Source organism: Chiloscyllium plagiosum, unplaced genomic scaffold (genome assembly GCF_037043375.1).
Source record: "Chiloscyllium plagiosum isolate Xiang-an unplaced genomic scaffold, Cpla_swu_hap1 HiC_scaffold_42, whole genome shotgun sequence".
NCBI classification, from domain to species: domain Eukaryota; kingdom Metazoa; phylum Chordata; class Chondrichthyes; order Orectolobiformes; family Hemiscylliidae; genus Chiloscyllium; species Chiloscyllium plagiosum.
In genome coordinates, this window is record NW_028270180.1 from 92,602,891 (window position 1) to 92,630,875 (window position 27,985).

Consider the following 27,985-nt stretch of genomic DNA (forward strand, 5'->3'; position numbering starts at 1 on the left):
TGGAGAGGGTGATGTTTGACTTTCTTGTACAGCTGCAGTTTGTGTGGTGAAGGTGCTCCCACAGTGTGGTTGGGTAAGAGATGTTACAGATTATTCATTACAGCAACAGTAAAGATCTGAAGATAATGTCCAAATCAAGAACAGTTTGTAGTTTTATTATCATACTTATAATTTCATAAAAATACTATTGAGAACTTTAGATATAAGGCCAGAGATGGAGATATTAGGTCAGGTGACCAAAAGCATTGCCAAAAAGCAGGTTTTGAGGGATGTCTTAAAGGTAGAAAGCAGACCTGTGAGGTTTTTTCTGCAAATTCCAGACCATGTTGCTTTAGTAACTGTAGAATCAGCCACACAGTTGAAGTAATGAATTAACAAATCGTTGGGAGTCTCAAAGAAAATGGGTTGAGACCTCGACAAAGAATGTGTGGTGCAGGGAGCTAGGGATGATTACAGCCAGGAATCAAATCAAGAATGAGAATTTTAAATTGTTGTTGCTTGTGAATAGGAGCCTTTTGACTGATGAACATGTTTGGGGAGAAGTGAGCACGTGCGCGATAGACCTTTCATTTTTTTTCTTGAGATTACAGGGTGGACAGGAGTGTGTTTGGATACTTAAGTCTGGAAATAACACACGATAGATGAGAGTTTCAGTATATGAGCTGAGATGAGGGTGGAACCAGCTAGAATTAGTGATCTTGGAGTGGGACTGAGCTGTCACTCTCACCTCACCTCTGGGATTCAGCTGGTTGCCAGATTGTGAATCAAGGCGGTAACACAATCGGGAGCTGATTGGCCCTGGTGGAGCCTAAAATGAGTGTCACTCAGCTGGCTGTTGCTGAGCAGCTGCTGCTTGATAGCCCTGTTGATGACATCTTCCATCACTTTACTGCTGATCGAGTGTGGACTGACAGAGGGAAATTGCCTGGGTTGGATTGCCCTGTGTTTTTGTGTTGAACAGCCCTGGGCAATGTTCTACATTGTCGGTCGATGACAGTGCTGGAGCGGTACGTAGCTTGGTGAGTGGCAAGTTCTGGAGCACACGCTATCAGTACAAACCCATGAGATTATAGATTGTGCTGGAGTACAGTTCTGCTGTTGTTATCCCACAGTGCCTGAGAGAGATCCAGTTTGAGTTCCTACATCTGTCCCATTTAGCATGGTGATAGTACCACTCAGCACAATGGAGGTGTTTCTCAACTGTAAGGTGAGGCTTTGTCTCCAAAAAGACTGTGCGATGGTCGCTCTTACCGATACTGTCATGGCCAGATGCATTTGCAACTGGCAGATTCATACTGATAAGATCCAGTATGTTTTTCCCTATTGCTGGTTCCGTTACCGCCTGCTGCAAACCCAGTTGAGCAGCTATGTCCTTGAGGACCCGACCTGCTCAGTCAGTTATCCTGCTGCTGAGCTACTCTTGGTAGAGGACATTGAAATCCTGTACCCAGAGTAGGCTTATCAACATTTTATTGCCTCAGTTCTTCCTCGAAGTGTTATTCAACATGGAGGAGCACTGATTCATAAGCCATGGGAGCACGGTACGTGGTAATCAGCAGGAGCCATGAGACTTCCTGGAGTCCATGAGTACTCCCAGGGCAAATGGTTCCTGTGTGTACACTACTGTGCCATCACCTCTGCCTGGTCTGTCCTGCTGGTGGGACAGGACATATCCAGAGATTTCAGGAGAAAGTGAAGACTGCAGATGCTGGAGATCAGAGTCGAAAGTGTGGTGCTCGAAAAGCACAGCAGGTCAGGCTGATGAAAGGCTTAGGCTCGAAACGTCGATTCTCCTGCTCCTTGGATGCTGCCTGACCTGTTGTGCTTTTCCATCATCACACTGTCTATCTAGGGATGGTGATGGTGGTGTCTGGCCATTATCTGTAAGGGGTTACTCTGTGAGTATGACTATGTCAGGCTGTTCCTTGACGAGTCTGTGAGACAGCTCGCCACGTTTTGGCACAAAAAAAACAGATGTTAGTGAGCAGGATGTTGCAGAGTCGAGAGGGCTGATTCTGTGGTTGTAATTTCTGGTGCCTTGTTAGATGCCAAGTGGTCCATCCAGTTTCATTCCTGTGTTGAGACTTTGCAGTGATTAATACAGTGAGTAGCTGGCTGGGCTGCTGTCAGGTTGTCAGGATTTTTTTCACCATTGACAATGGTTCCATGGAGATCAGGAGATTCCTAATTCCAGTTATTTTTTTCTTGAATTCAGATTCCACCATCTGCCGAGCTGGGATGCGAGCAAGGACTTCAGTTGTACATTTTAATATTCTGGATAAAAGTTAAATATATTAGGTTTGTTCACTCATTTTAAATATCACTAACCCTGGTTTTGTTTCTTTGTAAAACACTGTCCATCATCCTGTCTCCTTCATCCTTCCCTCCAACGACAAGAGCAAGGAGCACATTGAGTTTCTCTGTCACTAAGACTGAGACAATCCGATCAGCTGCCTCTGCTGCTTCCCTCCCTCCCACTAGCCCACCGAGACAAACTGCCTCACATGGTGTTCCTGATTTTTGTCCCAAACTTACACCTTTCTCCGGTCTCTTGTCAAGCATTATCAGAGCTCACCTTGATCTTTTACTAGTCTCGCTAAACTACAGACATTCCAATTCTGTTTCCTCCTCATCACTCCCCCTCGCCAATTCACAGGTATTGTTCCTTGTTCTGTCTATCTGTCTTTTCTGGTTATGTTCTTCTCATCCATTCTGCAAAAAAAAAAAAATAACATTTGACCTCACCATCATTTGTAAATCCTGCTCCATCTCCACTCTCCCTTTCCTTTCTGAATTCTTGTATTTGGTGTCCCTCAAGGATCTATCCTTGGTCCCTCCTGTTTCTCACCTACGCACTGCCAGGAGGTGACATTGTCCAAAAGCACAGTGTGAGGTTTCACATGTACACTGACAATGCCCAGCTATCCCTCCCCACCATCCCTCTCCATTGCTCCACTGTTACTCAGTTACCAAACTGCTTATCACGTTCCCACTACTCGATTGACTGCAATTTCCTCCAAAGAAACATTGTTACGGTTAAATCCATTACCCTCAGTTGCTATTACAAATTCCTTTCCCTTACTGCTGAGCCCCTCCCTCTCACTGGGTGCAGTCTGAGATAGAACTAGACTTCACAACTTTGCTGTCATATCTGTAACCCCAAGGTAACCTTCTGATCAGACATCTACGCAATCTCAAACACCAGGAATTCCAAACTCTCAAATGTTGCTTGTCTCCACCTCACCCCAGCTCCATTGCTACTGAAACCCCTTACCCGTGTCGGTGTTACCTTAAACTTGATGAATCTGAAATGAACCCTTGATTTCGTGACTGACCCAGAATCTGCTGCTTTCAGTGTTTCCTGCACAATTACCCTGGTCCCTTTGTGGTGCAGCTTTCTACAGTTTCCACCATTTAAATAGCACTCTGTTCTTTTATTATCCCCTCCAAAATGACCAACTTCCCATTTTCCCAAATTATACTCCATCTGCAACTTGTTCCCCCCTTCTCCAGTACATCTCTCTCTCTTCACAATCCTCTTAGAACTTTACAGTTATGCCTTTTCCAGGAGTTCCCCTCCCCCCTTCTAAACATTTACTGGGAGCACTGGGCAGTGTGAAGCGTGCAGAGTTGCTCTGTTTTTAGAGATACTCTATGGGAGGAGCTTGCTGCCCATTGTTCAGAATGGAGGCAACGTGCCCATCGAGCTGCATGAGCCTTTCACTCCCCATGTCTTATTGATGAGGCACAGCGGCAGCATGGAAGGAAAGAAAAAGAAGCAAATCCTGCTCTCCACATCTCACTGACTCTTGGAATATTCTGTCCCATGTGTCAAAGATCTGCCCTGTTCGGTCACATGAAATTCCAAGGTGGAAACTCCTAGAAACACACATAGATTTCAACCTGAACTGACTGCTGACCTCCACAAGGGGTAATGTGTCCAGTCATCCTGGGCCAGGAGGAGGGGCTGGTGCGAGTTTCTAACCTGAACTGACAGTGATGGATTTTATAAACTTGTATTACAGGATACTACAGGTGGACATTCAGATGGTAATCTCAGTCATTGTAACACCAACTCTGATTGAATTACTCAATTCATCAGGACTTGGATATTCGCATTGTGTGTGAGTATTGTATTCCATCCGAATCCCATTTGCTGCATAAAAGTTCTCCTTTGAATCTTCCCAAACCTTTAATGTGTGTCCTGTAATCCTTGTATAATGAGCTGATGGTTATAAGCTTTATTATTATAACGTGTAACTTTTCTAAACCCCTCTGTCACAGCTCCTCTCAATTGCCTTAGCTCCAAGGAGAACACCTCAGTTTCCACAAACCCCTGATTCCCCAATGTCTGTTTGCTGTCTATAAGGTACACATCAGGATTGTGTTGGAACATTCTCCACTTGCCTTCATCAGTGCACCCCCAACACTATTAAAGAAAGTGAACATCCTCCAGGACAAAGCACTGTGCCTGAGTGGTGTCCCATCCACTACCTTCAGCATTCCCTCTCCCCACCCCAGAGAAACAGTGGCATCACTGTGTAAAAGGTAAAGGCAGCATTGCCCTACCAGACCATAGGGCTGCTCTCTCATTAGGGAGGAAACTGGAGCCCCTGGAAGCAACCCATGCAGACACTGGGAGAATGTGCAAGTCCCACAGAGACAGTTGTCCAAAGCTGGAATCGAACCTGGGGGTCCTGGCAGCAGTGCTAATCACTGAGCCACGGTGTCATCCTAAAATTGTAATTTGATTCACAACTACCACTTCCTCTGATAGTTCATTCCACACACAAACCATTATCTGAACAAAAATAAAAAAAAAATCCCGAACGCCTTTTTAAAGCCGTTCTGCTGTCACCTTAAAAGGTATGTACCCAGTCTTGAATCGCATCCCTTCCTGGAAAGGACACCTGCTGTTAACATTACTGATACCAACCCTCCATAATTCGAGAAACGTCTAATAACGTCACTCCTCAGCCTCCTGCGTGCCAGTGAAAGAAGTCGCAGCCTATCCAGCCTCTGCTTATAATTCAACCTATCCATTCCCATCAACATCCTGGTAAATCTCTTCTGAATCCGCTCCAACTACATCATATCCTCCCGATATCAGCATGACCAGAACTGGACACGGAATTCCAGAAAAGGCCTCCCCACCATCCAAAATAATGTCACAACTCTTGTACTCAAAGGTCTGAGCAATGAAGGCAAGTGTGCCAAGCACCTTCTTAACCACCCTGTCTACACGTGAAAGACCCGAACCCCTCGGCCTCTTTGTTCCATATCACTACTCGAGGCCCTGTTTTTAATTAGTATCAGTCTGCCCTCGTTTGTTTTTTCAAGATGTAATATTTTGCATTTATTCCAATCCAAAAATCCCAAAAAACCCTAAGCATTAACGACAATAGGAGTATACTTAAGAGGGAAATCAGGAGGGCAAAAAGGGGACATGAGATAGGGTTATGAATTAATGTTTATAAATACATTAAGAACAAAAAGGGTAACTCGAGAGAGAATAGGGCTCCTCAAAGATCAGTAAGGTAGCCTACGCGTGGAGCCGCAGGAGATGGGAGCGATACTAACTGAATGTTTTGCATCAGTGTGTACTGTGGAGAAGGACATGGGCAATATAGAATGTGGGGAAATAGATATCGACATGTTAAATATGTCCATCTTACAGAGGAGGACGTGCTGGGTGTCTTGTAACCCGTTAAAGCTTGGTTAATCCCCAGCACCTGATCAGGTGAATCCTAGAACTCTGTGGGAAGCTGGGGATGTGTTTGCTAGGCCTCTTGCTGATATATTTGTATCATCAATTATCACAGGTGAGATGCCGAAAGACTAGAGGTTGGTTAACGTGGTGCCGCTATTTAAGAAAGGTGGTAATATTGATTGGAAGCTCTTTAGATCAAGTAGATTGGATGGGGCGGTGTTTGTGCAGTGTGTCCAGGAAGCTTTTCTAACGCAGTATGTAGATTGTCCAACCAGAGGGGAGGCCATATTGGATTTGGTACTCGGTAATAAACCGGGACAAGTGGTGGGCTTGTTAGTGGGTGAACATTTTGGTGATGGTGACCACAATTCTGTGACTTTCACCTTGGTTATGGAGAGAGATAGGTGCGCACAACAAGGTAGATTTTATAATTGGGGGAAGGGAAATTACGATGCTGTAAGGCAGGATTTGAGGAGCATACGTTGGGAGCATAGGCTGTCAGGGAATGATGTGGTGGAAATGTGGAACTTTTTCAAAGAGCAGATACGATGTGTCCATGATATGTATGTACCTATCAGACAGGAAAGAAATGGTCGTGTGAGGGAGCCTTGGTTGACGAGAGAGGTTGAATGCCTGGTAAAGAGGAAGAAGGAGGCTTACATAAGGTTGAGGAAACAGGATTCAGACAGAGCAGTGGAGGGATACAGGATAGCCAGAAGGGACCTGAAGAAAGGGATTAGGAGAGCTAAGAGAGGGCATGAAAAATCGTTGGCGGATAGGATCAAGGATAACCCCAAGGCATTTTATGCGTATGTGAGAAACCTGAGAATGACGAGAACGAGGGTAGGTCCGATCAAGGACAGCAGTGGGAGACTGTGTATTGAGTCGGAAGAGATAGGAGAGGTCTTGAACAAGTACTTCTCCTCAGTATTTACGAACGAGAGGGACCGTATTGTAGAAGAGGAGAGTGTGAAATGGACTGGTAAGCTAGAAGAGATACCTGTTAGGAAGGAAGATGTGTTGGACATTTTGAACAACTTGAGGATAGACAAGTCCCCCGGGCCTGACGGGATATATCCTAGGATTATGTGGGAAGCAAGAGAGGAAATTGCAGTACCGTTGGCAATGATCTTCTCGTCTTCACTGGCAACGGGGGTGGTACCAGGGGACTGGAGAGTAGCGAATGTTGTGCCCCTGTTCAAAAAAGGGAATAGGGATAACCCCGGGAATTACAGGCCTGTTAGTCTTACTTCTGTGGTAGGCAAAGTAATGGAAAGGGTACTGAGGGATAGGATTTATGAGTATCTTGAAAGACACTGCTTGATTAGGGACAGCCAGCACGGATTTGTGAAGGGTAGGTCTTGCCTTACAAGTCTTATTGAATTCTTCGAGGAAGTGACCAAGCATGTGGATGAGGGTAGAGCAGTGGATGTAGTGTACATGGATTTTAGTAAGGCATTTGATAAGGTTCCCCATGGTAGGCTTATGCGGAAAGTCAGGGGGCATGGGATAGAGGGAAATTTGGCCAATTGGATAGAAAACTGGCTAACCGGTCGAAGGCAGAGAGTGGTGGTAGATGGTAAATATTCAGCCTGGAGCCCAGTTACAAGTGGAGTTCCGCAGGGATCAGTTCTGGGTCCTCTGCTGTTTGTAATTTTTGTTCATGACTTAGATGAGGGAGTCGAAGGGTGGGTCAGTAAATTTGCAGATGATACGAAGATAGGTGGAGTTGTGGACAGTGAGGAGGGCTGTTGTCGGCTGCAGAGGGACTTAGATATGATGCAGAGCTGGGCTGAGGAGTGGCAGATGGAGTTCAACCCTGCCAAGTGTGAGGTTGTCCATTTTGGAAGAACAAATAAGAATGCGGAATACAGGGTTAATGGTAGGGTTCTAAGTCAGGTGGAGGAACAGAGGGATCTTGGGGTCTATGTATATAGATCTTTGAAGGTTGCCACTCAGGTGGATAGAGTTTGTAAGAAGGCCTATGGAGTATTATCGTTCATTAGCAGAGGGATTGAATTCAAGAGTCGTGAAGTGATGTTGCAGCTGTACAGGACTTTGGTTAGGCCACAGTTGGAGTACTGTGTGCAGTTCTGGTCGCCTCACTTTAGGAAAGATGTGGAAGCTTTGGAGAGGGTGCAGAGAAGATTTACCAGGATGTTGCCTGGAATGGAGAGGAAGTCGTACGAGGATAGGTTGAGAGTTCTCGGCCTTTTCTCGTTGGAACGGCGAAGGATGAGGGGTGACTTGATAGAGGTTTATAAGATGATCAGAGGAATAGATAGAGTAGACAGTCAGAAACTTTTTCCCCGGGTACAACAGAGTGTTACAAGGGGACATAAATTTAAGGTGAAGGGTGGAAGGTATAGGGGAGATGCCAGGGCTGGGTTCTTTACCCAGAGAGTAGTGGGGGCATGGAATGCGCTGCCCGTGGGAGTGGTAGAGTCGGAATCATTGGCGACCTTTAAGCCGCATTTGGATAGGTACATGGATGGGTACTTAATCTAGGTTAGACGTTCGGCACAACATTGTGGGCCGAAGGGCCTGTTCTGTGCTGTATTGTTCTATGTTCTATGTCAGGACAGGCCAGGGAACTATCGACCGGTGAGCCTGACATTGATGCCTGGGCAAGTTGTTGGAGGGAATCCTGCGGAACAAGATGCGCGTGTATTCTGAAAAGCAAGGACTGAGTAGTTATAGTCAGCATGACTATATGCGTGGGAAATCATGTCTCACAAACTTGATTGAGTTATTTGAAGATGTATCAAAGAGGATTGATTAGGGCAGAGAGGTGGGCATGCTCTATGGAATTCAGTAAGGCGCTCGACAAGGTTCCTCATGGAAGACAGGTTAGCAAGGTTAGATCTCATGGAATACAGGGAGAACTAGCCGTTTGGATACAGAACTGGCTCAAATGTAGAAGGTAGGGTGGTGGTGGAGGGTTGTTTTTCAGATTGGAGGCATGTGACCAGTGGAATGCCGCAAGGATCAGTGCTGGGTCCACTTCTTTTCTTCGTTTATATAATATGATTTAGATATGAGCATAGGATGTATAGTTAGTAAGTTTGCAGATGACACCAATATCGAAGGTATAGTGGACAGCGAAGAGAGTTACCTCAGATGACAACAGGATGTTGTTCAGATGGGTGAGAAGTGGCAGATGGAGTTTAATTCAGATAAATGCGACGTGCTGCATTTTGGAAAACCAAATCTTAACAGGACTGATACACTTAGTGGCAAATTCCAAGATAGTGTTGATGAACAAAGATATCTTGCAGTGAAGGTTCATATTTCCTTGAACGTAGAGTTGCAGGTGGATAGGACATTGAAGAAAGTGTTTGGAATATATTCCTTTATTGATCAGAGCATTGAGTATAGACGTTGGAAGATCATGTACTGACATTGGTTAGGCCTCTTTTGGAATATTGTGTGCAATTCTGTTCTCCATCAATCGGAAGGATGTTGTGAAACTTGAAAGGGTTCAACAAAGATTGACAAGGATATTGCCAGGGTTTGAGCTGCAGGAAGAGAGCAAAAAGGCTGGGGCTTTCTTTCCCTGGAGCATCGGAGACTGAGGAGTGACCTCCGTAGAGTTTTATAAAATCATTGGTAGCATGGATAGGGTAAACAGACAAGGTCTTTTCCTGAGTAGGAGAGTCCAGAAATAGAGAGCATAGGTTGAGGTTGAGAGGGGAAAGATATAAAAGGGAACTAAGGAGCAACTTTTTCACGCAGAGAGTGGTGCGTGTATGGAATAAGCTGCCAGAAGTAGTAGTGGAGGCTGACAGTTATAGCATTTTAAAGGCATTTGGATACTTGACATGAATAGGAAGGATTTAGCGGGATATGGCCCAGGTGCTGGCAAGAGGGATAAGATTAGGTTCGGATATCTGGTCGGCATGGACAAATTTGACCGAAGGTTCTGTTTAGTGCTGTTCATCTGTGACTCTCAGTTTCGCTCTCTTCAAAGATAAATCTTAGTCTGTTTTATTTCAGTAAAGCTACAGCATTCAGTAGGCAACTGTTTTTATTCTTTAAATACACATCTTATGATACTTTGATTAAGTTATTTAAAATAAAATATGAGTACTAATTTATTCTAGAGTAGTGTTTTGTAAAGCTGTAAGACTGTGTGCCTTTTTCTGGGTCTGTGGACTGTTAAGGTGCAAAGATAGCCATTCGTATGTGCAGTGATGTGCTCTTCCTGTTGGATGCAGGAGACTAAGGAAAGTTTCACTGATCTTGATTGTCTGCAGGAAGTGAGGATGCAAATCCTGTAGGATTTCATGGATCAGATGGAGCGATGATTAAAGGTAATGAAGAATTTACAGGAGCCGGGGGGTGTGATAGGTGGCAGTTTCAGAAAGTTAGGAAAACTGCCGATCCAGTCAGGTAGATGGGTTTCCTCTCGGAAAGGGAGAAGTGGAGGACAAGTAGTGCAGGAGTCTTCTGTGGTTATTTCCATCTCAAACAAGTATACTGTTTTGGAAAGCATCGGGGGTCACACTCAGGGGAATATCACACTGACAGCCAAGTATCTAGTGTAATGTGAGGTATATCAGGTTCCACGCGATCGATGGTAATAGGGGGCTCTCTAGTCTGCAGCACAGACTGCAGTTTCTGTTGCTAACAGTGAGACATCAGAATGGGATGGTGCCTCCCTACAGTCTGGGTGAAGGATGGCTCTGAGGGTGCAGAGTATTCTGAAAGGGGAGAATGATCAGTGGGAGGTCGCTGTACATTGGTACCAATGACATAAGAGAAAAGAATGAGGTCCTGATGAGACAATATAGCAAATTAGCCTGGAGGATAATAAGCAGGTCCATGTGGGTAGTAATATCTGGATTACTCCCGGTGCCACATGCTAGTGAGAGTAGGAATAGCAGGGTAGAGCAGATGAATGCGTGGCCAAGGATCTGATACAGGGGAGAAGGATTCACATTTTTGGATCATTGGAATCTATGCTGGGGTAGAATTGACGTGCATAAGAAGGATGGATTGCACCTGAATTGGAAGGTGTCTAATATCCAAGCAGGGAGATTTGTTAGTGCTACTCGGGAGGCAGTAAGCCAGTGAGGGAGTGAGGGGAAACCTAAAGTGATAGTGAGAAAGGAGGTAAGTCTGAGGCTGGTACAGTTGAGAATTTAGACAGGCAAGGGCAAGGCACAGAATGAGGTAGGACTGACAAGGTTCAATAGACAGTAGGTGCAGGAATAGGCTATTCTGCCCTTTGAGTCAGCACCACCATTCATTGTGATCATGGCTGATCGTCCACAATCAGTATCCTGTTCCTGTCTTATCTCTGTAACACTTGATTCCATTATCTTTAACAGCTCTATCCATCTCTTTCTTGAAAGTATCCAGAGACTTGGCCTCCACTGCCTTCTGGGGCAGAGCATTCCATAAACGCTCCATTCTCTGGGTGAAGACGTTTCTCCTCAACTCTGTTCTAAATGGCCTTTCCCTAATGTTTAAACTCTGTCCTCTGGTTCTGGACTCACCCATCCGTGGAACCATGCTTCCCGCCTGCAGAGTGTCCAACCCTTTAATAATCTTGTAGCTCTCTATCAGATTCCCTCTAATTCTTCTAAACTCAAGTGTATACAAGCTCAGTCGCTCTAATCTTTCAACATATGATCATTCCGCCATTCCGGGAATTGACCGCATGAACCTACCCAACACTCCCTCAACAGCCACAATGCTCTTCCTCAACTGTGGAGACCAAAACTGCACACAATACTCCAGGTGCGGTCTTACCAGGGCCCTGTACAGTTGCAGAAGGACCTCTTTGCTCCTATACTCAATTCCTCTTGTTATGAGGGCCAGCATGCAGTGAGCTTTCTTCACTACCTGCTGTACCTGCATGCTTGCTTTTATTGACTGATGTACAAGAATACCTAAATCTCGTTGTACTTCCCCTTTACCAAACTTGACTCCTTTTAGATAGCAATCTGCCTTCCTGTTCTTGCTTCCAAAGTGGATAACCACACATTTATTCACATTAAACTGCATCTGCTATGCATCCGTCCACTCACCTAGCCTGTCCAAGTTAACCTGTATTCTCATAACATTCTTCTCACATTTCACCCTGCCACCCAGCTTTGTCATCAGCAAATTTGCTAATATTACTTTTAATACATTCATCTATAATGTATATTGTAAACAGCTGCGGTCCCAGCACCGAACCTTGTGGTACCCCACTAGTCACTGCCTGCCATTCCGACAGGAAGCGTTTATCACTACTCTTTGCTTCTTGTCAGCCAGCCAATTTTCAATCAAAGTCAGTATATTCCCCTTTGTAAATCCATGCTGACTCTGACGAATCCTATTACCGATATCCAAATGAGCCATAATTTCATCTTTTATAATTGACTCCAGCATCTTTCTCACCACTGACATCAAGCTAAACGGTCTATAATTCCTTGTTTTCTCTCTCCCATCTTTCTTGAAAATTGGGACAACATTAGCCACCCTCCAATCTAACTGTACATCTCCTGATTCTGTGTGTCCCCCTTCAAAAGGGGCTGAACGTCATCCCTCACCAACAGGGCCATCCCACCCCCTCTGCCCATCAGTCTGTCCTTTTGATAGCACTGCACTGCATTTATTTCAGTGCAAGAGGTTTGACAGGGAAAGCAGATGAGCTTAAGATATGGTTTTGAACATGGGATTGGGATATAGTGGGTATTACAGAAATGTGTCTTAGGTTGAAAAGGACAGGTAGCTTAATGTTCCAGGGAATAGATGTAAAAGTAAGGATAGAAAGGGGGATAAGAGAGAAGGTGGAATTGTGTTTTTGATTAGGGATAACATGATTGTTGTGCTTAGGGAGGATATTCATGGGGGTTCGCCCGGTGAACTTATTTGGGTGGAACTGGGAAATAGGATCAGGATGATCACCTTGTTGAGGTTGTCTGTGTAGGTTTCATCCGGGTGCTCTGGTTTCCTCCCACAGTCCAAAGATGTGCAGGTTGGGTGGATAATCCAGGCTGAATTGCCCATATTGTTCAGGGATGTGCAGGTTGGGTGGATTGGCCATGTGAAATTACCCATAGTTTTCAGGGATGTGCAGGTTGGGTGGATTGGCCATGGGAAATGCAGCGTTACAGGGGTAAGGTAGGAGGATCTAAGGGTCAGTGTGGATGTGATGGGCCGAATGGCCTGCTTCCACACTTGGGATTCTCTGACGATAATTCTACTAGTTTTAAAATAGTTGCAGAAAATAATAGACCAGATCTAAAAGTTGGTGTTCAAAGTTGGACAAAGGTGAATTTTGACGGTACAAGGCGAGAACTTTCAATATTTCTTTGCAACCAACCAGGTAAAGGGACGGCTGGAAAGTGGGAACATAAGAACAGAAGGAATAGGAGCAGGAGTAGGCCATCTGGGCCCTCAAGCCTGCACTGCCATTCAATAAGGTCAGGGCTGAGCTTTTCATGGCCTCAGCTCCACTTTCCTGCTCTCGCACCATAACCCATAATTCCTTTCCTGTTGGCAAATCTACATTTTGTGTTAAAGACATTCAAGTTGATAACGTCAACTGCTACATTCATCAGGGAATTCCACAGATTCATAACCCTTTAGCTGAAGAAGTTCCTCCTCAACTCTGTCCTAAATCAGATACCCCCTTATTTTGACGCTATTCTCTCTTGGTTGACCCCACCCACAGTGGAAATAACCTCCCTGCTTCTATCTTATCTATTCACTTCTTAATCTTATTTTTTCCAATACAACCTCCCATTCTTCTAAATTCCAACAAGTATAGTCCCAGTCTATTCAGTCTCTCCACATACACCAACCCTCTCAACTCCCGACTCAAACTCGTGACCTTCCTCTGCACCCCCTCCAGTGTCAGTACATCCTTGCTGAAGTGAGGAGATCAAACCTGTACACAGTACTCCAGGTGTGGCCTCACCAGCACCCTGTACAGCTGCAGCATAACCATCCCTCTAGCAAGGAAGGACAATAGACCATTCACCATCTCTTTTAGTCCCCTGGAATGCATTCCATCACAGCCAGGAGACCCGTGTACTTTTGGGCTGTTATCTTTCCCAACACTACCTCTTTACTGAGAATGACATTTTCCATGTCCTCATCTGCCATTGCCTCCATAGGCCTGTGAAAATGAGACAACAAGAGTACATAGACAGTATGTTCCTGTTCAGGCCAAGGCTGGTAGGTGTAGAGAATGCTGTGTGTCTAGAAAAATTGAGGGTCTGGTCAAAAAGATGAAGGAGGGATATGGCAGGTACAGACAGCTGGGTTTGAGTGAATCCCTCGGAGTTTCGGGGCAGTAGGAGTACACTTGAGGGAAAACAGGAGGGCAAAAAGCATACAAAAAGCTTTGGGGGAAAAGAGGTTTAAGGACAATCCAAAGAGATTCTACAAAACACTAAGGACAAAAGAGTAACCAGGCAGAGAATATGGACCCTGAAAGATCAACAAGGCTGTCTGTGGAACCACAGAAGGTGGGAGAGATTCTATCTGAGGATTTCATATCAGCTTTTACTGAAAGAGGATATGGAAGCTAAAGACTTTGGAGAAATAAATAGTGAGAACTTGACAACTGTCCATATTACAGAGGAGGTTGTACTGGATGTCTTATGCATAAAGCTGAGTAAATCTGTGGGACCTGATCAGGTGTATCCCAAATCTTTGTGGGAAGTTCGGGAAGTGATTGCTGGGCCCCTCGCTGAGATATTTACATCACTGATAGCCACAGGTGAGGTGTTGCTAGACAGCGCCATTATTTGAGAAAGATGATGAGGAAAGGCCAGGGAACAATACACTGATGAGCCTGAGGTTAGTGGCAGACAAGGTGTTGGAAGGAATTCTGAAGGACAGGTTTATATGTAATTGGAAAGGCAAGAAGTGATTAGGGACAGTCAGCATGGCTTTGTACATAAATCACTAACTTGGACTTCAGAAAGATATTCTAAAAGGTTCCACATAATAGACTGGTTAGCGAGTTAGACACCATGGGATGCAGAGAGAACCAGCTATTTGGATACAAATTGGCTGGAAAGTTGGAGACGGAGGGTAGTGTTTTTCGGACTGGAGGCCTGTGATGAGCAATATGGTGTAAGGATCGGTGCTGGGTCCACTGCTTGTCATCATTTATATCAATGATTACTATGTGAATATGTGAGGTATAGTTAGGAGGTTTACAGTAGACATCAAAATTGGAGGCGCACTGGACAGCGTAAAAGGTTACCTCCAAGTACAATGGGACTTCAATCAAATGGGCTGAGGATTATCAGATCGAGTTTATTTCAGATAAATGTGAGGTGCTCCATTTTGGAAAAGCAAATGAGGGCAGGAATTATACACTTAATGGGAAGATCCTGGGGAACGTTGCTGAACAAAGAGACCTTGGAGTGCAGATTCATAGTTCCTTGAAAGTGGAATCATAGGCAGGGTAGTGAAGAAGGTGTTTGGTGTACTTGCCTTTACTGGTCAGTGCATCGAGTAGTGGAGTTGGGACATCATTTTGCGGCTGCACAGCACATTGATTCAGCCACTTCTGGAATTCTGCTTTCAGTCCTGGTCTCTCTGCTATCGGAATGATATTGTGAAACTTGAAAGGGTTCGGAAAAGATCCGCAAAGATGTTGCCAAGGTTGAGGGTTTGAGCTATATAGGTAGAGGGTGAATAGGCTGGGGCTGTTTTCCCTGGAGCATCAGATACAATTGTGAGGGGCATGGATAGGGTAAAATCCCAATGTCTTATTCCCAGGATATGTGAGTCCAAAGCTTGGGGGCACAGGCTTCAGGCGTGAGGGAAAAGATTTAAAAGGGATCTAAGGAGCAATGTTTCCAGCTGAACATGGTACGTGTATGGAATGAGCTGCCAGAGGAAGTGTGGAGGCTGGTACAATTACCCAATTCTGCCTTTGAGATGTTTTATGTGATTAGCAAAAGTTTAGAAGGATATAGGCCAAGAGATGGCAGATGGGATGAGATTAATTTAGGATATCTGGTCAGCATGGACAAGTTGGATCGAAGGGTCTGTTTCTCTGCTGTACAACTTTATGGCACTTCTAAAATTAAGATGGGTTTGTCTTTGACGGAAAGTTAGCAGAAGATCAGATAATTCTCCTTGGAGCTGAGAAGGTTAGGCAGTGATTTCGACCAGGAGCAGATTTGTTTCCAGGATATTTAATTTACAGAGACAGGGAGAAATTATTAACGTCACAATTTTTAGTAACTACCTTCAAGTAACTGGCAAATAATGCAGGTTAAAAATGTGAAGATTATTTTACTCCCTAAGTTCTGATCATCTGGAACAGTTTGACCGAGAGCTGGAAGCAGATTCAGTAGTTATTGTCAAAACAAATTTGGACTTTAACTTTTTTAAGGAAGGATTTGGAGGGCTGCAGACAAATGGGAGGTGAGTTGGGATAGACTGGCACCATCTCCAGAGGGACAGAGTACAGCCCCATTGGGCTGAATAGCCCCAAACCCCTGTGCTCTGTGTTACTGCCCCATTCACTGTGAATGATGAAGCTCATACCAGGGCAGAGTCATAGAGACATACAGCATGGAATTAGACCCTTTGGTCGAACTGGTCCATGCCGACCAGATATCCCAAACTAATCTAGTCCCATTTGCCAACACCCTTACTGTTCACATACCCATCTAGATGCCAAATGGTGTAATTGTACCAGCCTCCACCACTTCCCTGAACAGAAGATTCCATATATGCACCAATCTCAGTGTGAAAAAAGTTGCCTCTTGGGTCCCTTTTAAATCTTTCCCCTCTCACCTTAAACCTACACCCTCTCGTTCTAGACTCCCCCACCCCAGGGAAAAGACCTTGTCTATTTTTCCCATCCATACTCCTCAGGATTTTATAAAGCTCTATGAGGTCACCCCTCAGCATCCGATGCCCTTGGGAGGAGCCCACTCATGTCACAATGGGGCCCGGATGATTGACAGCAGCTTCAGACCAATAGGAGAATTGGCATGATCCTCCAGCCAATGGGAGTGAATTTGGGTGGGTCCAGCAGGCCAACACGTGGCCATGAGCTGTGCAGTCACAGTGTCACGGTGAGGGGGGACCTTGTGAGTGTGAAGGGAGTGAGAGAGACTGCAAAGTCTGGGGAAGAAATGGAGCAATTGTGGACTCGGACGGTTTATAAATGCACGGTTTTAGGCTGCTAGACCTGAATTAGAAATTCCTGGTAAATTAGAACCAAAAGAACTGCGGATGCTGTAAATCTCTCACAACAACCAAAAGGTACTGGAAAAGCTCAGCAGGTCTGGAAGCACCTGCGAAGGGAAATCAGAGTTAACATTTTGGATCCGCTGACCCTTCCTCAGAACTGATGTTACTGAAAAGAAATGTCGGTTTATATGCAGAAGGTAGGGGTGAAGGAGTAAATGATCGTCGGGATAGAGTCCAAACAGATGGGAGCAGTTGGACAAAGGAGTGGATAACGATCTGACAGGAGGAGGGTGAATAGCTGTTTAAGGGGACTGTTCGTGGCTAACCATAGATAATGTGTAATGGCAGGCTATGTGATAACAAGGACTGGTATGTGGGTTAAGAGGCTAGGGCGCTAGGACATAGCAGAGTTCAGGACCTAAAATTATTGAATTTGATACTGGGGCTAGAGGGGTGCAGGGTCCCCAAGTAGAAGATGAGGTGTTGTTTGCATTCACCTGTGGCGCTGGAAAAGCACAACAGGTCAGGCAGCATCTCAGGAGCAAGAGAATTGACGTTTTGGGCATATTCCTTTCTTCAGGAATGCAGGGATTTGGGGGGGAGGGGTGAGTAAGAGGGCTGAGAGTTAAATAAGAGGGATGTGTGGGGTTGGTGGGAAGGGAGCTAGGAAGGTAATAGGTAGATGTAGGTGGAGGGTAATGGAGAGATGGTGGAGTGGATAATTGGAAAGGAAGATGGACAGGTGGGACAGTTCAAGAGGGTGGTGTCGAGTTGGAGGGTTGGATCTGGGATAAGGTAAGGGAGGGGAGATGAGGAAACCTTGATTCTGTGGTTAAAGGGTCCCAATGTGGAAAATGAGGTTTTCTTCCTCCAGGCGTCGGGGGGCTGGGATTTGGTGGTGGAGGTGGCCCCAGGACTTGCATGTCCTTGGCGGAGTAGGTGGGGAAGTTGAAGTGGTCAGCCACAGGATGGTGGGGTTGGTTGGTGCATGTGTCCCAGAAATGTTCCCTGAAACATTCCACAAGTTGGTGTCCTGACTCCCCAGTGGAGAGGAGACCACATCGAAAGCAAAGGCCATAATAGGTGAGGTGTTTGGATGTGCAGGGAAATCTCTTGCTGGATGTGGAAGGGTCCTTTGGAGGTGAGGGGGGAGGTGTGGGCACAGGTTTTACACCTCTTGCATTGACAAGTGAAGGTGCTGGGAGTGGAGGGTAGGTTAGTGGGGAGCATGGGTCTGACTAGGAATTCACAGGGAATGGTCTCTGTGGAATGCTGAAAGAAATGGAGAGGGAAATATATCTCTGTTGGGATCTGATTGTAGGTGGTGGAAATGGCAGAGGATGATGCGTTGTACCTGGGTGGAAGGTAAGGACTGGGGGGATTCTATACTTGCTGCAGTTGGAGAGGTGTGGTTCAATGGCAGAGGTGTGGGAACTGGTGGAGATACACTGGGGAGTATTGTTGACCACATGGGAGGGGAAATTGCAGTCCTTGAAATACGGGGCGTTTTGTTGTGTTCTGGAATGTTCTGCCAGCTTGCATCAAGCTTCACTGGAACACTGCAGTAAGCATGAGACAGAGATTTTGGCCAGGGAACAGACTCGTGTGTTAAAGAGACTGGCAACTGGAAGCTCAGGGTCTGTTTTGCAGCAAAACGTAGATCAGCAGCTGCCATTTCAAGCATCTTCACTGAGTTGCTGCCAGACACAGGTTCCTGTCCCCTCCATTAGCAGCTATGCACTCTCCCAGCAAGATTGTTATCCACTCCTTTGTCTTTCCAAATGTTACTGTCTCTTTTGGGCTCTGTCCCCACCAATTATTTACTCTTTAACCCCTATCTCCTATAGTCCAAAGATATGCAGGTCAGGTGAATTGGCCAAGCTAAATTTTCCGTAGTGCTCAGGGATGTATAGGTTAGGTGCATTAGTCAGGAGAAATGTAGAATAATAGCGTCGGGGAATGGGTTTGGTTGAGAAACTCTTCAGAGGGTGGGTGTGGACTTGTTGGGCCGAATGGCCTGTTGCTACACTGTAGGGATTCTAATTTTCCCAGCTGCCATTGGTTCTGAGGAAGAGTCACTTGACCTAGAATGACCCTTAGTGTGTGCAGGAGGAGGAAACGGGAAAGGGGAGTTGGATCCGGTTTAGACTGGGAGGGTTTAATTACACTCTGTACAGGTATTTTGGCCTGAATTAGAAACTCTTGGTCCCACGTTTATAGCAAATGGGAAAATGGCTGTGGCCCTCAGGCAGTGATAGGTCCTGGGTTATGGCCACCATCTTTATTTGGGGGCAAGGTACAGTGAGGCGCATGGACATGTAGTCTTCCTGGGTGGGGGAGGGGTGATTTGAAGAGGAGCATTTACATATCAAACACATACCAAGAGAAATGCTTGCCTTCAATATTCATCTTGCACTGACTATGAGCTTTGTTTTGTGAATTCATTTTATAGGATATTAATTGAGAATAATTGAGACAGGTATCTCAAAAGCAATTTTCTATCGTCATCAGGATCTGAATACCATTGACATTTAACTGTGGAAAGGAGAAAGGTTTGTCTGTTCTGTCTGTGGGAATGTATCTTTTTTTTCGAGCAAAAAGCAGAAAGATGTTCAAATTAGTGGTTGGATCACCCTTGGGGTTTGTGCTCTGTTCTGGGCCCTGCAGCTGTGGAAGGAGATATTGCCCTGAGAGGGAGCACAGATTTATTCAAATTACACCTCGTCTCTTTGTAGGAAATGTCAGATTTTGTCCCAGTGACCCACTTCATGATGTTAGCCTATAAACTCCTTATTTTCAATTGACTGCAAACTTCTCATTAAAATTCCTTGTGGAGTCAAATTCCAGCACCATTTCAGGTGGAATGCTCCAGATTCTGACAACTGTCTGTTCATCCAGAAACTGCTGAGGTCTATGTTGACTCTGGGGTTACAAAGGGCTGAATTGAAAGATGAGATGCACTTCCTGAGCTCCCATTGAGATGCATTGGAACAGTACAGGAGGCTGAGGGCAGTGTCGGTGTGAGAAGGCAATGAAAATGACAGGGCTGCGCTGCGAGTGCTGCATGGCTCAATGTGTGTTTTGGAGTTGGGTGTAAAGAGAGCGTGGCGAGACAGGGAAAAGGTGAACCACAGCTTCAGTTTTAGTTCAGGCCATTCAGAAATTCACATGGTCCCAATGGGAACAGCCAGTTTGTAAGCGAAACCTGCTGAGATATTTATAAGATTTTAAAAGTATAAAATGTCAGCTTAAGTAAATATTGGGGCTTTTGATTATAATGGAAATGTTTGAAGTGAAGGAAGGTTTCTCGCTCATTTAAATTCTCTTAATTGGAATAAGTAGCTGAATCTCGAGACGCATTGTTACTGGAGCCCTCAGACCCGTGGTGTGCTCCTCTTGTACAATGTGGGGAATAAGGCCCGCTTCCAGTGTCGCTGACGGCTGTGTGTGCAGGAAGGGTTCGCATCTGCAGCTACTGGGAAACTGCTTTTCAGAGCTGGAGCTGTGAGTGGACTTACTGTGGAGCATCTGCGATACTGAGAATGTTATGGACAGCACGTTTAGTGAGTTAGTCACACTGCAGGTGTGGGTTACACAGGCAGAAAGGGAATGGGTGACCATCAGATCAAGGGAAAGGCTCAGGAAGGAAGTGCAGGATTCCCCAGTGATCATTCCCCTTCTCAAACAGATATTGTGCACCACTTGGGATTCTATAAGGGGGGGGGGGGTAACAGGTGGGGTAGCCTCTCAGGGGAACTCAGCAACAGGCAGGTTAATGACACCACAGATAGCTCCGCTGCACAGAACGGGAGGAAGGAAAATGGCAGAGCTATAATGACAGGCGATCCAGTAGTCAGGGTCAGAGACATGCGTGTCTGTGGCCACAGATATGAATCCAGGACAATGGAATTGAACCTAGGTCCATTTATTGATAGGTGTACAGACCAATAAAGGTCAGCGTCCCAAATGCAACCTTCAGCACTTGATTACCCTGAAGCTCTACTTTCCAGGAACTGTGCACTTGTTCTGAGCCCTTCAGAGAGATTGAAGGGGGTAGGGAGAAAACAGGAACAGGGTTGCGTTGTGATCTACAAAATAACGGTCACACTCCGCTCTCAGTCTCTCCCCTCTGTCTCCCACCTCCCATCGTACCTCCTCCCCAACGCAGGGAAAATACCTTGTGTATTTACCGTATCCATGCCCCTGCTGATTTTATAAACCTCTATAAGGTCACCCATCAGCCTCTGAACCTTCAGGGAAAACAGTGTATTCATCCGCTCCCTGTAGCTCAAATCCTCCAACCCTGGCAACATGCTTCTAATTCTTTTCTGACCCTTTTCAAGTTTCACAATATTGTTTTGATAGGAAGGAGATCAGAATTGCATGCAATATTCCAAGCGTGACCTAACCAATGCTCTGTACAGCCGCAATATATCCTCCCAACTCCTATACTTGGTGCTCTGACCACTAAAGGATAGCATACTAAACACCTTCTTCACTATCCTATCTACGTGCGATTCTGCTTTCAAGGAGCTCTGAATCTGTTCTCCAAGGTCTCTTTGTTCAGCAGCACTCCCGAGGACCTTACCATTAAGTGTATACATCCTGCTAATATTTTGCTTTTCTAAAATGCAGCACCTCACATTTATCTAAATTAAACTCCATCTGCCAGTCCTCAGCACATTCAACCATCTGATCAAGATCCCATGTAATCTGAGGTAATCCTCTTCACTGTCCACTGCACCTCCAATTTTGGTGTCATCTTACTAACATTACTTCTTATATTCACATCCAAATCATTGATATAAATTATGAAAATTAGTGGATCCAGCGCCGATCCTTTGTGACACCCCACTGGTCACAGGACTCCAATCTGAAAAGCAACCTTCCACCACCACCATCTGTCTTTTACCTTTGAGCCAGTTCTATATCCAAATGGCGAGTTCTCCCCGTATTCCATGCTAACCAGTCTCCCATGGGGAACCTTGTTGAACGCCTTACTGAAGTCCATGTAGACCATTTCCACTGCTTTGCCCTCATCAATCCTTTTGTTGTTACTTCAAAAAAATTGACTCAAATTCATGAGACGTGATTTCTCATACACAAAGCCATTATTAATATCCAGGAATTAACTCTGTACATTGGGGTCTGCGTCACCCAGTTATGGGTGTTAATATTCTGGATAAAGTTCACGTACACCAGCTTTATGTTAGTGACTGTGTATTGAGTCTTGTTGATATCACCAACACAGGTGAGTTCCATTTGAAAGGCAGTCCCTATATCCCTAACCCCGCTCCCATCTGCTCTGTCTCCTCCATCCCCACCGTAGAAAGTAAGTGGGAGGAGTTCATGGAGTTTCCATGTGAGTGAGATTGAGAAAATCTTCCCTTCTTTCCACTAGCCCACAAAGAAGTGTGATAGTCTCCTTACTACCATTAAGTGTATACACCCTGCTAATATTTGCTTTTCGAAAATGCAGCACCTCACATTTATCTAAATTAAACTCCATCTGCCTCTTGGGTTCAGGGATTGGTAACAGCGGCTTTGAAGAGGCTGATTGGAAAACGTGCCCAAGCCTCCAGGCCATACTATTTCCCGCTGTCCCTGCCTGATCCTCAACAGAACCTTCCTGTAGTTTCTCTCCTGTCAGACTCTCCCATTGTTCAGTTTGTCCAGGATCCCCTCCTGCTGCTGCACTGCTCCTGTCCCTCAATGACCTGCCCATCCCCCAGTGTCCTCCACATTCATTCATTGGTTACAATCCCATTGTCCCAGTCCTCCAGCCCCGCCCCTTCCACCCTATTGGGCAGCAGCTGCTGTCAATCACCCAGGCTTCTGTGTGATCTAGAGCATGTGCTGTAGGAGGGGAGACCAGTGCACGGGCGCAGTGCTGGGCAATTATTGGCGTATGTGCAGGGTGGGTCAGTGCCAGGGAGGGAGGCTGTGGGTGTGTGGGTTTAATCTGTCATTGGTAGTTCCTCCCTCTGAAAACAGGACCCAGCGGAATGACCCCTCCTCTGGTATCCTGACGAATGGTCAAAGTATCAATGAGGAAGCATTTTGCAGAAAGTTATCAGAACTCTTGTGAAGATTCAGGAATGTTATGGAAAGGGACAGGGGTGGGCCTGTAATTAGAGTTCTAATCTGTTTCATTTTAGTTCAGATATGATTTGGCCAGTGTGTGCAGGATGGTTCTCATCAGAGGTCGGAGTGGGGGAAATGAGTAAAACGTTTCAGATTGGGGGGAAAAAAAATCAATGCGCGTCTAACCAGGAAGGAAACCCTGGGAGGTGGGGGGAGGATTCATTAACACCCCGGAGGCTCTGAGTCAGACTCATTGATTTGATTCCTACAGTGTGGAAACAGGCCCTTCAGCCCAACCAGTCCACACTTACCCTCCAAAGAGCAACCCACCCAGACTCATTTCCCTCTGACTAAAGCACCGAACACTATGGGTAATTTATCATGGCCAATTCACCTGACCTGCACTGTCAGTCTTTGGATTGTGGGAGGAAACCGGAGCACCCGGAGGGGTGCCCACGCAGACACGGAGAGAATGAGTCCGAGGCTGGAATCGAATCTGGGACCCTAGTGCTGTGAGGCAGCAGTGCTAACTACTGTTCCACCATGCCACCCCTTTTATTGGTTCTTCGTCTGCAGACAGGAGCGAGGAAACTGAATTCAAAGAGAGGAGAGAGTGTTAGAACTGGGTGTGGAGGGAAGGAGTGAGGAGATTGGTTTGGATTTAAGTTCACAGAAGAGAGTAATTGTGAGACTGAGATTTAAACCTTTGCGGGGAAACAAAGAAACTACAATTTAATACTATAATTTTCTTATGATTTTCCATCCTGTATTAATAGTGGTGACCTGTTTTCTTTATTGTAGGGTTCTGAAAGGGCGGATTTGTGGTTGAGAAATTCAAAGTGAACTTTCTGTTCAGTTTTGAGAGTTACTTGATCCGTGCCGATCTGAATATCATTGGCCTTTTCATGTGGAAGGAAAGGTGTGTATTCTGTCCGTGGGCGAATATTTCAAATGTCAGTGACTGGAAAAATTACTGAGACAAAGCCAAGTACATGTCAGCATGGTGATTGTGGAGAGAGAATTCATTTGTTGTGAAAAGTCTGAAAAAAACATGGCACATTTCCCAGGAACAATTAAGCTACAGAATTGTTTTGTATGAGGACAAGTTTTTAATTAATCATGCAACCAGAAAGACACCACGATACCTGCACCATGGAAAAAAAACTATGAAACCGGGACTGTTGTAAAGGGGTTAATTTTCGATCATGGCTTTTAATCCATTGGCGTTGTCACATCGGCTCCAGCGCCTTTGGGAAACACTGGAAATGTGATGAATGTAATGTAGGTTTCAATTATTAAACTGTAAAAAGTGCAGAAGAAATTTACAGGGTTTTTTGCCAGGGCTCAGGGGTCTGAGTTATCGGGAGAGGTTGTGCAAGTGAGGATTTATTTTTTGTTTAGAGCAGAGGAAACAGAAGGGGGATCTTTTCTGGAAGTGTATAAGAGGCTTTGATAAGGAGAATGCATTCAGTCTTTTGCCCAGGGAATCAAGGACTGGAGGGCATCAGTTTAAGATTAGAGGAGAAATTATGAAAGGGAACCTGAAGGGCACCTGTTTTACACAGAGGGTGGTATGTATATGGACTGAGCTGCCAGTGGAGGTGGTTGAGGTGGGTACATTAACAACATGTAAAAGACATTTGGACAAATACGTGGATAGCAAAGGGTCAGAAGCAGCTGGGCCAAGTGCAGGGAAATGGGGTTAGTGTGGATGGACATTCTGGTCAGTATGGGCCAGTTTGGGCCAAAGGGCCTGTCTCTGCTGTAGGACTCTGACTCCAAGTATATTTACTATTTCTCCCGCTATCTCTGGTAGCACCCTGGGAAGTATTCCATCAGGGCAAAGAGACTTGTCTACCTTTAGCTCTATTAGCTTGTCCAACTCTAACGCTTTCGTGATAATGATTGTTTCTAGGTCCTCACCTTCCTCAGTCTCCTTATCAATTACTGGCATGTTCTTCGTGTTCTCCACTGTGAAGACTGACTGCTGTGTACTCATATTCCTGAACTCTGCTGGATAGGAATAACTGGGCACAGAACTCTGAGGGGTCTTCTTTGAGTCTTTATTGATGATACATGGTAGTTACCTGGATAGTGTACATGCAGAACACCTCCAGGCAACATCAGGTAACTCCCCGCCTGTCCGATGTGCCGCTCCCATTCTTATACCTTTGTGGTTTGTGGTTTTGAATGGACGCTGTCGCTCAATATTATCTCCAAGGCAACGGCAGTTAAAAAGTCCAGTTCAGTTCAGCATTTTGTGGTTAAACCACACACCCCTCCCTCACACCCCTGTGGCTCAGTCAGGTATCTGACAGGCAGTTCAGTTTCAGTGGGGCTGTCTGTCAGGATTCTGATGTGGAAGAGCCAGTGTTGGAGTGGGGTGGGTAAAGTTAAAAACCACACATCATCAGGTTATAGTCCAACAGGTTTATTTGGAAGTACAAGCTTTTGGAGTGTGCTGTGATTTGTAACTTGATCAGGATTATCTCTATGGTAACAGTTAAGTGCTTCAACAATTACAGACGCCATATGTTCCCAACACAATAGGTTTCCCTCTAGCAGGGTAAACTGCTATTCTGGCCCTGGGGATAGCTACTCATCACTTTTCTCCCCCAATTCCATCTAGCTTTCTGTTGATCTTTAAAGATTTTCTAATCTCCTAGTTTCTCCTTGGTCTTTGCCAATTTGTATGCTTTCTATTTCAATTTCATAGACTCCCTTATTTCCTTAGCCACCCATGGCAGATTACTCATTTTCCTACAGTCCTCCCTTTTCACTGATATATACTTTTGCTGAGCAGTATGAAAAATCCTTTGATATTCCTCCACTGTCTGTCAACTGTCCCACCCTAAAGTCTTTGCTTCCAGTCTACATTAGCCAACTCCTGCCTCATCCTATTGTAGGTCTCCTTTATTTAAGCACAGGATCTTGGGATTGGATTTAATCTTCCCGCTTTCCTTCTGTATTCTAAATTCAACCATACTTAACACAAGTCTTTTATCAGATTACGAGGTGAGGCGATGTTACCTGGGTGTTTTTGTTTTTCATTGTCAGAGACCTTCGCTTTGTGATAAATTATAGGATAGATATTCACAACAGAGTATTCTGGATGGTGTGAATGTACTACACAGTCTAAAACTATAAAACACTGTCTCCCCTCAGTTTTCATGATTTGGAGATGCCGGTGTTAGACTGGGGTGTACAAAACGTTAAAAATCACACAACGCCAGGTACAGTCCCTCAGGTTTAATTGGAAGCACACTCGCTTTCGTAGTATCGCTCCTTCATCATGATCCAATTAAACCTGTTGGACTAAAACCTGTTGTTGTGTGATTTTTAACTCACCTCAGTTTAAAATTGCAAAATCATTATCTCCCACATACTTCCTCACTATCTCAGTTTGGAACGCTAATCCACCTGACTATCCTGCTTTTTCCAAAAATCTCCTTTGGTGAAGGTGGTGAGTTTTGGATTCAGCTTTCCAATTATGACCGTAAGAAGATAAGCTCTGGGCACAGGAGAGGCAATGTAGCCCTTCGAACCAGCTCCACCATTTAATACCATGATGATTGAGCTTCCCTCGGTCTCAGCTGGATTTTCCTGCCCGCTCTCTCTCACCCTTCAACTCATTACAAATTCAACATCTGTATCTCTTCAGTAAATTTGCTCATTGTCCTGGCATCCACCGCATTTTGAATAGGGAATTCCACAGATTCACAGCACTTTGAGATAACTACATTCTTCTTCATGAGAATAGAATAGAATCCCTACAGTGCAGAAACAGGGTACTCGTCCATGGAGTCCGTACCAACCCGATAATGAGCATCCCATTCAGACTCACCCGTTCCCTGTATTTCCCATGGTTAATAACTTAACCTGCACAGGCATGGACACTGTGGGAATTTAGCACAGCCAATCCACTTAACCTGCACATCTTTGGACTGAGAAATGAAACTGGAGCACCCAGAGGAAACTCGCACAGACACGGGGAGAATGTGTAAACTCCACACAGTCGCCTAAGGCTGGAATCAAATCCAGGTCCCTGACGCTGTGAGTCAGCAATGATAACCATTGAGCCACCTCTGCTTAAAATCATCTCCTCCTATTAACCACCCCACGCCACAGTTGGCTGAAAAATCTATATTCCTTACATCAGAAAATCAGGTTGTGGAAGCAGATGTCTCAGTAAAATGCAGTGACAGTCCATATGTTCTGTGTGTCTGAATGGGGATCCTATAAACAACACCCTCCAGTCCACACTTTTCATTTTCTTTCCAGAGACATGGCTCCAATGGCTTCATGGGGACTACAACTCCCACAATCCATGAGGCAGGGACCACACGTGTGTGGGGAAACTGCGGGTTTTGGAGCATGTGCTTTGGGTAAGTTTACTTTGCAGAAAGTATTTCACACTGTGATTGGCTGGAGGAGGAATGCATCTGCTTATAGTATTGATCAGTTGGGGAAGGGGGTCAAAGTGTCACTACATCCATGGAGGACCACTCTCCATCCCCAATTCATTGTAATGGTGGGAATCAACTAATGGGGAACAAAGAAGGATCTGACCCATTCTCCAAGACTGAAGGTTCCTCTTCTGTCCAGGATCTGCCACCTCCCTGTCTTTTTCCTTTTGTTTCATTCTGCTGTTACATTATTGACTTGCAGCAACTGAAGGGAAAGGAAGTGAACCCAGAAAGGATGCAGAGTCTAACCAGGGACGGGAAGTGGTGGCATGGATCTGTTTATCAGTAACTCCATGAGAATGGGGAGGGTGTACATTAGGGGATAGTAGAGTCAGAATGGAGGGAGAGCGTAAGTGGGCTGGGGGAAGCTTTGGGGGAAGAAAGGGGAAAAATATTCCAGAGAAACGAGAATTGTCTGCTCTGAATTTCTAATCTGTACATATTCCTTTATACAGGGTGCTAGATGGTGAAGATTTGCAGACTGAAACCTCAACATCATGTGCCGATCGTGATTAAGTTAACCAGCATTTGAAGAACCAAAGATGGAGAACCACTCGGC

General features: G+C 45.3%; 1 long non-coding RNA gene across 1 annotated transcript; it reads left to right on the forward strand.

Annotated features, from left to right (window-relative positions):
• LOC148137997 (uncharacterized) lies at positions 1-27,975 on the forward strand. The gene is made up of 3 exons (XR_015754075.1): positions 1-73; positions 2,216-2,298; positions 27,882-27,975. It is a non-coding gene; the product is annotated as an uncharacterized LOC148137997 (long non-coding RNA).
• Positions 27,976-27,985: the final 10 nt, after the last annotated feature.